This window comes from Carcharodon carcharias (assembly GCF_017639515.1).
Source record: "Carcharodon carcharias isolate sCarCar2 chromosome 37 unlocalized genomic scaffold, sCarCar2.pri SUPER_37_unloc_1, whole genome shotgun sequence".
Lineage (NCBI taxonomy): Eukaryota > Metazoa > Chordata > Chondrichthyes > Lamniformes > Lamnidae > Carcharodon > Carcharodon carcharias.
Window position 1 is genome coordinate 5,931,086 of NW_024470758.1, and position 13,253 is coordinate 5,944,338.

The 13,253-nt window shown below is 43.8% G+C and overlaps 1 protein-coding gene and 2 non-coding genes across 3 annotated transcripts in view; all 3 read right to left on the reverse strand.

Annotated features, from left to right (window-relative positions):
• LOC121274513 overlaps positions 1-13,253 on the reverse strand; it is a 116,200-nt gene that overhangs the window by 84,283 nt on the left and 18,664 nt on the right. The gene's annotated exons all lie outside the window — the stretch shown is intronic.
• Positions 1,635-1,724, reverse strand: trnar-ucg. The gene is given in 2 exon segments: positions 1,635-1,670; positions 1,688-1,724. It is a non-coding gene; the product is annotated as a tRNA-Arg (tRNA).
• On the reverse strand, positions 8,746-8,835 carry trnap-cgg. The gene is given in 2 exon segments: positions 8,746-8,781; positions 8,800-8,835. It is a non-coding gene; the product is annotated as a tRNA-Pro (tRNA).

The following is a 13,253-nucleotide window of genomic DNA, read 5'->3' on the forward strand; positions in this document are numbered from 1 at the left end:
CTTCATGAGAATGAACAGGCCGATTTTCGGCCCACAGACCTTTGGACACATGGGGACAGGATGTCCCGCGAGGTAGTGAGATCCGGAGTGCAGGATTTGCTTCCTGTTACTTCTTCTTAGCCGCCGTTCTGCCTCATCATTAAGACCTGGGGACTCAGCGTGCTGCAGCTTGGGGGTCAGGTTTTGGTCACTTTGAATGGTGAGAAGCAAGCTCCTCGCAGTCATTAATATGAATGCGGCAGCGTTTGAATTAACATTTCAGAGTGTCTTTGGAGCATTTTCTTTGTCTTCCCCTGGAATGTTGTCCATTTGAGAGTGAGAGTTGAGGAAACAGGACTTGGCGGATGCGACGCTTTTCGATTAACAGGACACAGTGTGCAATCCATCCAAGTTAATTTTTCAGGAACATAAACAAAAATACCTGGAAAAGCTCAGCAGGTCTGACAGCATCTACGGTGGGGAATACTGTTAACGTTTCGAGTCCGAATGACTCTTCATCGGTTGAACAGTCATATGGACTCGAAACGTTAACTGTATCCCTCTCCGCAGATGCTGTCAGACCTGCTGAGTTATTCCAGGTATTTTTGTTTTTGTTCTAGATTTCCAGCATCCGCAGTATTTTGCTTTTGTCTTAATTTTTCAGGAGTTTGGCCTGAATGCTGGTGGAGCTGCCTTCAAGAACGACACCACAGTTTGTTCGGCAGTGCTCCCACGGAATCTGGAGGGTGCAGCGGAGACATTGCGGATGGAATTTATCTAGTGCTCTTATGAGTCGCCGATGCACAGTTAAGTAATTATAACGTTGCATTCGACCCGTCAGCCTATGACTTGTTTGTGAGAGCGAGACACAGACTTATCTACCCCTCTCTGCTCCATTTCCCCTGAATTCAGCCTGCCAGAATCTTTCATAATTTTAAAGACCTGTATGCGACCACCGCACCCCCCCCCCCCCCCCCCCGCCTTCATTCTTCAAGGGAGTAGGTAGACATCCTGAAAATCATGTCGTGTCTGTTTACCACTTGTTTATTTTTTCATAGTGTATGGGCGTCTTTTGCAAGCCCAGCATTTGATGATCATCTCACATTATCATTGAAGTTACTAGTGAAGCAAATTACTGTGGGTCTGGAGTCACATGTAGGGCAGGCAAGGGAAGGGCGGATGATTTCTTTCCGTAAAGGGCATTCGTGAACCTGGTGGGTTTATACTACAATCAATGATAGTTTCATAGCCGCCATTACTGAGCCGAGATTTTAATTCCAAATTTAGGAAATATTTTAATTTCAATCTGGTCTGTTGGGATTTAAACCCGTGCCCGCAGAGATTAGCTTGGCACCTCTGTATTGCTAGTCCAGTGACAGCAGATTCAGCTAATGATCGAGCCGCTTCATGAGAAGATTGGAATTCTCCCAAAGCATTTTATTAAACCGATTGATGCACAGCTTTTGTTCCAGTTGGACACATCAATAATGTAACGAACCTGATCAGATAACAAAACGAGTTAGAAATTAATGCACAAATTAACAAGAGCGGACATTTTGAGAAAGAGCCCTGCCGTGTTAGGAAGGAAACGCAGAACATTCAGCTGACGAGTGAGACCGCGGTTTTCAGTAAGTTAAACAGATTTCTATATAAAACGACCACGACAGGACTCGAACCTGCAATCTTCTGATAACCTCTTCAAATATCACCGAAGTCAGACGCCTTATCCATTAGGCCACGCGATCAAGTGATACGATAGCGGAACTGATGCTAGTGTCATGTAATTAAATATCGTGGTTGTATATTTTTCAATTCGAATTTTGGATGATCCACTGAATCCCAGATCCATGGCCTCAGGGTCTGAGTTTGACTTTGTGTCTTACCTTGGAAAATAAGGAGTGGGAGATCGGGAACTCAGTTCCTATTGTCAGCACCCTCTCCTCATCATTCTCCTGCAGTGTTTTGAATCTCTCTCACTCTCTGCCTCGTGGCCTCCCCTCAACCGCTACTAAATTCCAGAAAATATACCACAGATATAAACCAAGAACAAAGGAAGCCGTTCTTCCCGAATTAATGAGCAATTTGATCGCAGTTTCCGACATGTTAAGGCGATAGTGTCAGAGGGAGAAACTTCTGCGATGGTGGGAATTTCGGAATTGGGGAGGGGGAGGGGTGTGGGGGCGTTGGGGCTCAGTCAAAAAACAAGGCGTTTCCGGAATGAAATAAGGAAATATCTCTCTCAACAAAGGGGTCCTGGAATTTCAGAGATCCCATCGGGAAACAGCACTTTAATTTTAAATCCCAGTTTTATTGATTGTATTCATCAAATATATGATGGATAAGCGAGAAAATGGGTATTTATCTGCCCTGGAACTTTCATCCTTGAGACATTATTGAAGACATTGAGTTATGCATTCCCTGTAATCGAACCCAGGTTTCTTTGATGAAAAATAGGAATTCTACCCCTGAATCACCAATCCGCTCATCATGCTGAAATCAATTTATTTCCCTAACTATAAGATTACTGCACTAAAACAGAAAGCAAACTGAAAGTAACCTGAAGAAATAAAATAATTTAGGGTATGTGATGCGGTTACAGAATAGGCAACTTCGGGAATCTAATCCGAGTTTCCACGCCCTCGCGACGCATTGTGCTCCTGAACCAGCAATGCACAGATCTGGACGGATTTCATAACTTTCAAACTATTTCCTAATCTGATTATTAAAGTATCACTTCCCTTATCATTGAACTACAGTCCCGCATTGTTCAAATCCCACGTCTGGAATTCGGTATTTTTAATTACTCCACAGACAGAACTGTCAAGAGGGTTTAGAGAAAGTAAATAAAGATGAATTGTTCCCACCGCTCAAGGGTTAGTGACCAACGAGGGCAGATTTTAATTCATTCGAAAAGGAACCAAAGACAACGTTTTGAAAAGATTGTCTCGTAATAAATTGTGAGCATTTGGATGGACTGCTTAATCGGCAGGCAAACCCATGACTGCTATCATCTGGAAATGTAAAGGCAGCAGACACATGGGAACACCAACACGTGGAAGTTCCCCTCCAAGCCGCACATTATCCTGACTTGGAAGTAGATCGCCTTTCTTTCACTGTCACTGGTTCAAAATCCTGGAACTCTCTCTCTAACAGCACAGTGGGTGTACCTACACCACAGGGGCTGCAGCGGTTCAAGATGGCAGCTCACTGCCAGTTTCTGAAGAGCAATTGTGGATGGGCAATAAACGCTAGCCTAGCCAGCGACGCCTAAATCCCGTAAATAAATAAATCAGCAACCACAATATTTTTGTTGTTGTTGTTGTTATTTCTGTGTAGGTGTTTGCCTGGATAAGGAAACAGTTTCTGATCAGCCCTTTGACAGACAGCCGAGATTCCGTCTATAAAGCCTGCGAGATCAGACTCCAACGTGTGCAGGGAATGTGGAAGAGCGAGAAGGAGGGAACATCCTGCGTTGGATTGATTTTTTTCTAAAATAAAACAAAGGTTTGATTTTCTTCAGCTGTTTTGACAACCACAAGATTTCAGAACGACACGTGACAACCACTGGGGAACTTCTCAAGTGTGTTCGGCAATTTTAATGTAGGAAATTGCTGAAATTTCCAACCGTTTGTTTCACATTGACAGGCTGCATGTTCCTTCAGACAGGTTTCCATTTGGACACATGGAGTGAGCGGATTTGTGAACGTCAGTGGTTCAGGGGTAGATTCCTCACTGGCCAGACTGGACTTCTGGTTCCGTTGCTGAACATCACCTTTTCGTTTTCTGAATCCAGTTCTGGTCTCTGACTCATTCATATTTTTAATCGTGAAACTGGGTTTATCTTGGCGTTACAGATCTAAGATAATTGGTAAAAGAATAGCAAATACTGTCTTTCTGTCTCCCCTTACACAAGTTTACAATTCATAGTCCTAAAGACTAATAAGTAGGCAAGCAAAATGTGAGCAGAATATAGAGTTTGTAAAGGAATAAAGATAGGTTGAGTGAGTGGACAGAAGTTTGGTAGATACAGTAATGTGGGAATATGTGAGGATCACCACTTTGATGGGATAGATAAAAAAAACTAATATTCTTTAAATGAAGAGAGATGGCAGAATGCTGTGCTGCAGTGAGACTTGGGTGCCCTTGTACATGTATCACAAAACAAGGCTAGGTTGCAGGTACAGCAGGCTGTTAGGAAGGCCAATGAGGTGTTGGCCTTAACTGCAAGGGGAATGGAGTATAAACTTGGACATTCTTGTGATAACTGAAGAGGGCGTTGATGGTACAAAACTTAGAGTATTGAGTCCTGTTTAGGTCTCCTTCTTTAAGGGGGAATATACTTACATTTGAAAGAGTTCAGATTTGCCCTCAGAAGGCAGGGGTGAGCTGCCTTCTTGAGCCAATGCTGGGAGTGTTAACAATGACTTTGGTCCTCAAGCCCTGGATTTAAATTTGACTCTATATACTTGTGGCTCAGAGATGTGAATGTCAGCTACCGAGACACCCTGTGCAGAAGTAATTTATCAGGATGAATAGCTGTTGTTGATTTGTTAGAAGCTAAACATAGAAAGATCACTGAGAACAAAGGTTCAAAACAGCAAGATGAAGATTTCATAAATAACTCTGCAATGTTTGCAAAGAAAACAGCACTTTCACTGAATGAGTGGGAACGTGGTTTGATTTTATTGAGTTGAAACTGATTACTATGTGAAATGACCATGAATCAATCTCAACATCAGCTCTTGCAAGGATCAACCAACGAATCCATGTCTCCCAAGTTCTTTGTCAAGTGATTCTAGTGCCTGTCTTATACTATTCACAGAAGATTGAAAGTTGTTGAGTGTACTTGCCAGTTAAACTAAGTAACTACATCGGTTAGGTTCAGATTGATGTTGCATTATTTGCTGTTAAATAATTCAGTTAAATGATGGCCAACTGCCATAAGAAGGTGGGATTAGAAAAGGCACCTGGGTGTCCTCGGGCTGGCATGGACAAGATGGGCCGAATGGCCTCCTTCTGTGCTGTAACTATTCTATGGTACTATTTTGATGAATGTTTTGTTCCAGGAAACTGCCACTTAGTCACATCCTGTCCCAGGAAATTCCAACAATTACTGCCCTGAGAAACTCACTTAGACACTTGCTGCTCACCAATTGATCATAGTCTTCACTAACGTCCCTGATTCTTTATGGGATCATTGAATCACAGAACATAATGAGAACATTCGGCCCATCTGGACTTGGCTGGCCGTCTGAACGAACAGCTCACCTGCTGCCACTCCACACCCATTTCCCTGTAACACTGCTCATTTTTCTTTTCAGATCAAGATCAAATTCCATTTTGAAAACCTCAATTGTCCCTGCCTCCAGCACACTCTCAGACACTGCATTCAACATCCTAAACACATGCTGCAAGAAAAAAAATTCCTTATGTGGTAATTGTTCTTTTTGTAAATTAATTTAAATCTGTGTCCCCTTGTTCTGGGTCATTCCATCAATGGAACAGTTGTACCGTATTTTCTCTGTCCACACATCTCGTGATTTTGAATCCCCCGATCAAATCTGCCCTCAAACTCCCTCTCTTCAAGAAACACATTCCCAACTTCTCCAATCATTCAATGTGAATTAATTCCTCATGCCTGGAATCTGTCTTGTGAATTTTTTCTGCAATCTAACTAATACTTTCACATCCTTGCTAAATTGTAGTCCACAGGCCGAAGCAGTGTTTTCTACAGGCTTCACATAACTTTATTGTTTTTGTACTACATGCTATATTGATGAAGCCCATGACGTTGGCCGTTTTACTGGTCATTCTCTCAACCTGTCCTGTGATGATAAATGATTTATGCACAATACACCCACATCCCTCTGTTCCTGCAATCCATTTAGAATTGTAACCTTCATTTCATGTTGCCTCTCCCTGTTCTTCCTACAAAAACGAATGACACCAGGTTACTCTGCAACAAACTTCACCTGGTAATTATCCGCCCATTCCACCAACATTTCTAAATCCCTTTGGAGTTCTACACTATCCTCCTCACAGTTCACAGTGCTTCTAACTTTTGTATCATCGGCAAATGTTAGAATTGTGAGCTTGCGACAAGATTTGGCTGATGAATTACAGGAAGGGCAGGGGTCCTGACAGTGGACACAAGAAATAGGAACAGCAGTAGACCACACGGCCCATCGCGCCTACCCTGCCATTCGATGATGTCATGGTTGACCTTGGGCCTCAACTCTATTTTTCCATCAGTTCCCGATATCCCACAAGTCCCCGAGAGACCTGGGGAGCTCCACAAGATAACTTTCTCCAGTCCAAAATGCAACAGTTCACCACAAATCTTTGGTTCCCGTCACTCAGCTCATTTAGCATCTGTGCTGCTATTTATTGTCTGTTCTATTCAATGAGCTCTAACTTTCCTCAGAAGTCTTTGGTCCAGCACTTTATCAAATGCCTTTTGCAAGTCCATGTAAATCACATCAAGGGCTTCACCCTCAACAAAATTCTTTGCGGTTGCATGAAAATAAAACTAACTGAAGTTAAGTAACATGATTTGTTCTTACCAAATTGTTAGGAAGTAGAGAGGTTTAAGAAAATTATACTGGTATTTGCAATTGTTAGGAATGAGTTTTAGCTTTGAAGTTGAAGTTTGATTTGTATTTCTGTATGTGTGTTAAGGAAGGACAAATGGAGTTTTAGTTTCATTTTAAAAAGGTGCTTGCTTTTCTAATCAGGTTTACGACTTAAGAAGTTAAGCAAACACATCAGTAGAAGAATTGGGCTGTTGCCTAGCAACAGGGAGGCAGAGAGGCAGGTCCCTCCCACAGACACAGACACAGAAGGAGAGAAACTGCAGTTTTGATTTGGAAGCTGTGGACCTCGGTTGGTTTTTGAAAGTTGCTGCCAAGAGAGACTGGACAAAGGGGCAGATAGTTAGTCCCAAGCTAAAGAAAAAATCCCAAAGCCAAGGGGAGTGGAAGAGGGGAAAGTCCAAAACAGATCTTCTGGTCAAAGGAAGGATGGGAACCTGGAAAAGGTCCTGTTAAAGAATTTAAGAGGAGGGGCAGAGGGAATGGCTTCAATCCTCATGTGAAAGGCGGAGTGCAGTGAAACTGGTTGACTCACGGCTTGACAAGCTTCTGTGGGGAGTTGAGGAGAAATCCATAGCATCTGGTTATGGTGGTATCTGTCACTTCGTTTCAGGGTCTGGTGTGCCTTACCACAGGGCGCCTATTGATACATGGATTGTGTAGTTACTGTGGAAATTAAAGAATGAAATAGATTTTGCAACTTGCATTATCCTTACAAATTTGTCTCCACCTGTAAAGTTATAATTGAGGGTGAAAGAGTATTGTAACATGGTTCATCTTTTCTCGTTGAATAAATGTTTTATTTATTTTTTGCTAAAAGTTGATCAGCTGACTCCTGTGACTCTGTTCAGTAGCTACTTTCCACGTATTTAAACAAACAAATAAACTGGGCTCCACTCTGGGTTTAGGATTGTCCCGGGGTAATCTCAGCTGGGACCATAACATAATCCATGCTGGATTTACTTATTAATGTGCATTTTCCCGAGGTAATTTTCATTTTGTCGGGAATTTTCCTTTCTGAAAGGTAGCTCACCACCCAGGTTAAACTCGCTGCCCTGTAGTTTCTGGGCTTATCCTTACACATTTGTTTGAACACGGATACTACAATAACAATTCTCCACTCCGCTGTCACCACCGCGAGTCTAAGGAATATTGGAAAATTGTGGCCAGCGTCCCTGCAATTCCTGCTCTCCTCCCTCAGTATTCTGGATGCACCTCGTCTGCGTCTGGTCCTAAACAACTTTAAGCACACACACAGCCTATCAAATACCTTCTCCTGAAATTGTTTATTATCTTTACACTAAATATCGATCGAGGTGAAACGGCTCACTTTCTGCTCAGTACAATTCCGAGATTACAAATAAAATATGATCAAATCAAATTCACACTATGGGGCTACCAGACCTGGCCGTCTCAGAGAAGTTTACAATTCTCTCAGAGAATACAACAGCCGAATGCTTTCATCCAGAAAATGGGGTTGTCTAATTAGTGTGTTCGGGTAACATTATAGTGCGATCAAGTGGGCAATTGTTTTTTTTTTCCAATTGCCTTCATTTCCTTCATGTGTGTTTCATTGATGAGTTCTCTGCAATGGTGGGTCCAGTTCCCAAACTTACCGCTGATATAAGCAAACCGCCCTACCCAGACCGCAATGAGTTTTAGACAATGCACTGGGCGATTTACACGACAAATAACAACACGTGAGAGCTCGCCTGAGATTTGAAATAGAGACCGCTCACATTCTCACTTATGAAACGTCCCATAGCGAGAATCACACGGCGAGACCAATAATGTAACTGTCTGTATATAACTCAGCCAATATAGAAATTCACTGGCACCCAAAAGATATCAGCCATTCTTTCAGAGCGCTCTAGGTAAAAGAGAACATTGAAGAAATACACCAGGCAGTGTGTAGGCCAGGCAGTGTCCATGGAGATCGCAAGAAATCGCAAGTTTCGGTTACACACATTCTCTTCTTAGGATAAATTAACTCATTCTCTTATTAGGATAAATTAACCGTCGATTACATGAGCAACAGTTTCTTCATTTACTCCACGTGTTTTGCAGGGATAATTTGGTTATAATGACTTCTCAGGTTCTGAAAACTCGCCCGGGTTTAAGTAAAACCCACCTTTTCGCTCGTAAAAAAATATGCATCACAGGTAGTAACACACGAGGGCTCGTCCGGGATTTGAACCCGGGACCTCTCACACGATCATTTAATGAAAATCCCGAAGCGAGAATCATACCTCTAGACCAACGAGCCTTCCACAGGTAAATAAGGTAACCGCTATGTGCATTCATTGTCCTCCAGAGTGCGTCAACTTCCCACCCCGCCCCCTTTTGATTTCTGTCGTAACACCAGAAAACAATTAAGAATTACACCTCATGGCAGGCAGCAGCGTGGACAGTGAAAGAGTGTTCACGTTTCAGGTCGATGACATTTCATCAGAACTCAGCAATGCTAGAATTGTGATAAGTTTTACACTGTAACTCCTGACACTGAGCTGGAACAGGAACTCGGCAGCCACTCAGTCTGCCGGTGCGTGCGCCGTTCCTCCCACCGCTGACGTCCTCGTTGTTCAGCCGTTGACGGTCGCCCACTTGCTGCCTCCCACTCACTCCCCTGCTCCCGAATGCCAGGTGCACAGACCCCAGACCCTCGCCGCCTCACTCACTGCGCTACACGCCAACCCTTATGCCGCACCTATCGCTACCCGACTACCAAGCCACTCACGTCCCACTCTGCAACTCCATCCTGACCCCTGTCGCCGGCCATCTCACCACAAGAACTGAGGAGATGGTGACAACAGAACAGCAAGTGAGGCGCTGAGGGGTAGGGAGCAGGCGGAGGAGCGGGAGGTTACTGAGGCCGCGAGCAGTCCGGCAAGTGAGACGGTGAGGGCGACAGGGACAGCAGTGCCGAGAGAGGCACACAAGAACAAGAACATGAAAATCAGGAGCAGTAACAGGCCATTCAGCCCCTCGAAGCTGCTCCAGCATGGCCGATCTGAATGTGGCCGCAACTCCACTTTCCTGTCTGCCCCCCATAATTCTTTACTCATTCCTTTGTCAAAAATCTCTCCAACTCAGCCTTGAACATTTTCAATGACCCAATCTCCACTGCTCTCTGGGGAAGAGAAATCCACAGATTAATGTCCCACTGAGAGAGAAAAAAAAACAAATTACCTTCTGTCAGTCTGAAATGGGAGAGCCCGATATTTTTAAACTGAGTCACCTGATTGTAGAGTCCACCACAAAAGGAAACATAGTCTCAGCAGCCACCCTGTCAAGCCCCTCAGGATTTTCCATCTTTCAATAAGATCACCTCCCATTCTACAAAACTCCAATGGGTATAGGTCCAACTTCCTCAACCTTTCCTCAGAAGAAAACCCTTCCATTCCTGGAATCATTCGAATGAATCTTCTCTGACATGCTGTAATGCAAATATACCCTTTCTTAACTAAGGAGACTAAGACTGTACACAGTCCACCAGATGCTGCCTCACCAACGCCCTGTATGACTGTGGGGAAACTTCCATAAATTTATATGCGATTCCTTCTGCAATAAACGCCAATGTTCCATTCGCCTTCTTAATCAATTTCTGCATCTCTATACCAACTTTTTGAGGCTCATGAACCAGGATCCTCAGAACCCTCTGCACTGTAGAGTTCTCCATTCACATGATGTACTGCTTTTAAATATTTCCTGCCAAAGTGGACAAGTTCACATTTTACCAAGTAATTCTGCATCTGCCAATTATTGTCTATTCACCCAACCAATCTAAATCGCTCTGTACACTCTATATGTCCTTCTTCTACAGTGAAGGCAGAAATAAAATACCCGTTCAACACTTCTGCCAGTTCCTTGTTTTCCATTATTAATTCTCCAGTCTCACCATCTACGGGACCAACATGCACTTAAATAAATACTTATAAACATTTATAGACTGAGTTCCGGATAGGGAGTGGTCCAGCGAGCGGAACACAGCAAAAACAGTGTTCATTTCGGGCTGAGTTTGATCTGGACCATCTCCGCTGCTGAAAGTGACCTGGAGCGTCACCGGCTTTGACGTCACAGACACTGAAACTGCACGTGTGGAGCGCGTGATCTCTGCTGTTCCGGTGTCAACAAACTCAACCAAAAGGTCTTTCCCATGTGGACCAACGTGAGAACATCCCGGGAAGTTTACATTTACCCCTCCTGCCGTGGACCCTCCGTGAATGCCTCCGACTCTGAACTAGAGTCAGAATCTTGGCGCAGATCCCAAACAATTAGCTTGCTAGATGCCCAGGAAAGGTTAGACTGTTTAACTTCTGGTCTTTCACCTGGGTAACCGCGCAACCGAATCCTCAGTCACCCCGATCCGATCAGCTGACCACTCCGCAGATCTCCTGACTGGCTCCCAACCCATATGTTGAAGCGCTCACGCACTTACACCATCACACCCACCTACGCACTCTCCCACCAAACTCATGCACTCAGCCAGCTCTCTAACTACACACGTCACCACCTAACCATTCAATCAGTCAATAGCTCACCCAGTCAGTCATCTATTCGCTCCCGCACAGTCAATGACTCGATATTTAAACTACCAGAATAAGGCAGCTAATGCTGTAAAGAGGGGCCATGTACTTTCGTTCCATGACTCTGCCGCTGGGTTTAGATGGGGGAGTTAGATAGGGGCCGTGCTACGCATTTCTCTGACATCAGGAAGGGAAGATCCCTGGAGAAATGTGCAGGAACATCGTGGAGGCAAAATCTTTGCGTAAGGTGGTAATTGCTGCTGACCGGAAATTGCGGATTATTGTGTGCTGTGTAATTTGAGCGGAGCTGATTCAGTGGCGCTTGTTTTCACCGTCCAGCTCGCCAGTTTCCATATTCGACACATTATCCTCCGACATTTCCACCACAGCCAGCATGATATGACCACCAAAAACCCCCTCCCTTCTCCTCCACAATCACCATTCCAAAGGGGCCATTCACTCGGCGACAGCTGGTGCACCCACAGTACACCTTCCCTTTTCTAGGGCACAATCCCATGCAAGTGCATGAATTGAATCTCTTCCTTTACCTCTTCCCTTCTCAACATTCAAGGCCCCAAACACTCCTTCCAAGTGCAGCAATGATACACTTGCCCTGCTTTCAATTTAATCTAATGTATTTGGTGTTCACAATATGGCTCCGCTACTTGATGAGGCCCCACAGACTGAGTGACCGCATTGACAACACCTCCTTTCAGTCCCCAAGCCTGACTCCGACTTTCCTGCCACTTGTAATTTCAATTCGCCACCTTGCTCCCACTCTGACCTTTCTGCTCTTGGTCTGCTGCACCGTTCCAATGAAGATTAACGTAAGCGCGAGGAAGAACACGGTCATCTTTCAACTCGGCATCCTACAGGTTTCAGGGCTCACACTGAGTTCAATACTTTTAGATTATAAACACTGTCCCTATTTTGTTTCATGTGTTTTTTTTCTGCTATTTCGTCTTTTCCCTCATTCTCTATTCTTTTTCATTGCAATTGGACAGCTGCTATCCAACCATTCACACCTCATCTGGACAAATCGCGTCGCTTGTTTATTTCCCTGTACAATAGAACTCCCTGTGGCTTTTGCCCCGTGAAAGTTATTTTTGTAATTTCATCTCTCCGGTCACCTACACCATCACAGACCTGCGCTTTTCTTCAACCTCTTCCCAGCCCCCGACTCTTTTTACTTCTTCAAAACCTATTACATTTCTACCTTTCCTCAGTTCTGCTGGAGTATCATTAACTTGAAACATTAATTCGTTTTCCCTCTATAGTTGCTGCTGAGTGTTTCCAGCGTTTCCTGTTTTGTATCACAGTAAGCTCCTTGCCTGATAACACATCCCTTTCAATTCAATAATCTGGAACTGGTAACAAACCACATTTAAACAGACATAGTCATACCTGCAATTCAATTTCGATTCCCTGAAAGAAGAAATATTTTACCGTTTTCATTCTACGCCAACGGGATCAATTCTCATGCCAGCTTCTCACGCCCTTCATGCTCTACAGAATGTAGGACTGATTTCTATCCATGAATCAAATAATGATACAGGACAGGCAGAGGCCATTCAGCTTGTGCTGTGTCTTTGGTTGAGCGATATAATTGCTCCCAAATCCATGCGCCCTCCCCATAGTCCTGTATTGTATTTCCTTTCAGATACTTCTCCAAATATATTTTGAAAGTTATTATTGAATCTGCTTCCACCACGAGTCCAAATAGCTTCCATTTCACAATACCACCCAGTTTAAAATACATTCTCCTCATCCCTTTCCTGACTATTTTCCCAATCAGCTTCAAACTGTGCCCTCTGGTTAGCGACCCTTCCGTCAGTGGGAACAGGCTCTCCTTATTTACTTCTACCAAACTGGTCATCATGTGAACACCTCATGGCAGAAGTTTCGCAACTGCGAAACAATTGGAAAAAATTCTAGGAAAATTTTAACAAAATTGATTCCGAATATTAATTTATCCAAATTTGAGCAATTTAAACAACAGTACCACGATTGAATAAAACTTCCCAAAGCTCTTCAAAGGAGCTCAGTCAAGCAACATTCGACACTGAGTCACAAATTTGAACAGCTGAACAAAACCTTGGTCAAAGGGATGGATTTTAAGAGGGTCTTAAGCGGGTTGGTGGTGGGGGTAGTGGTTGGC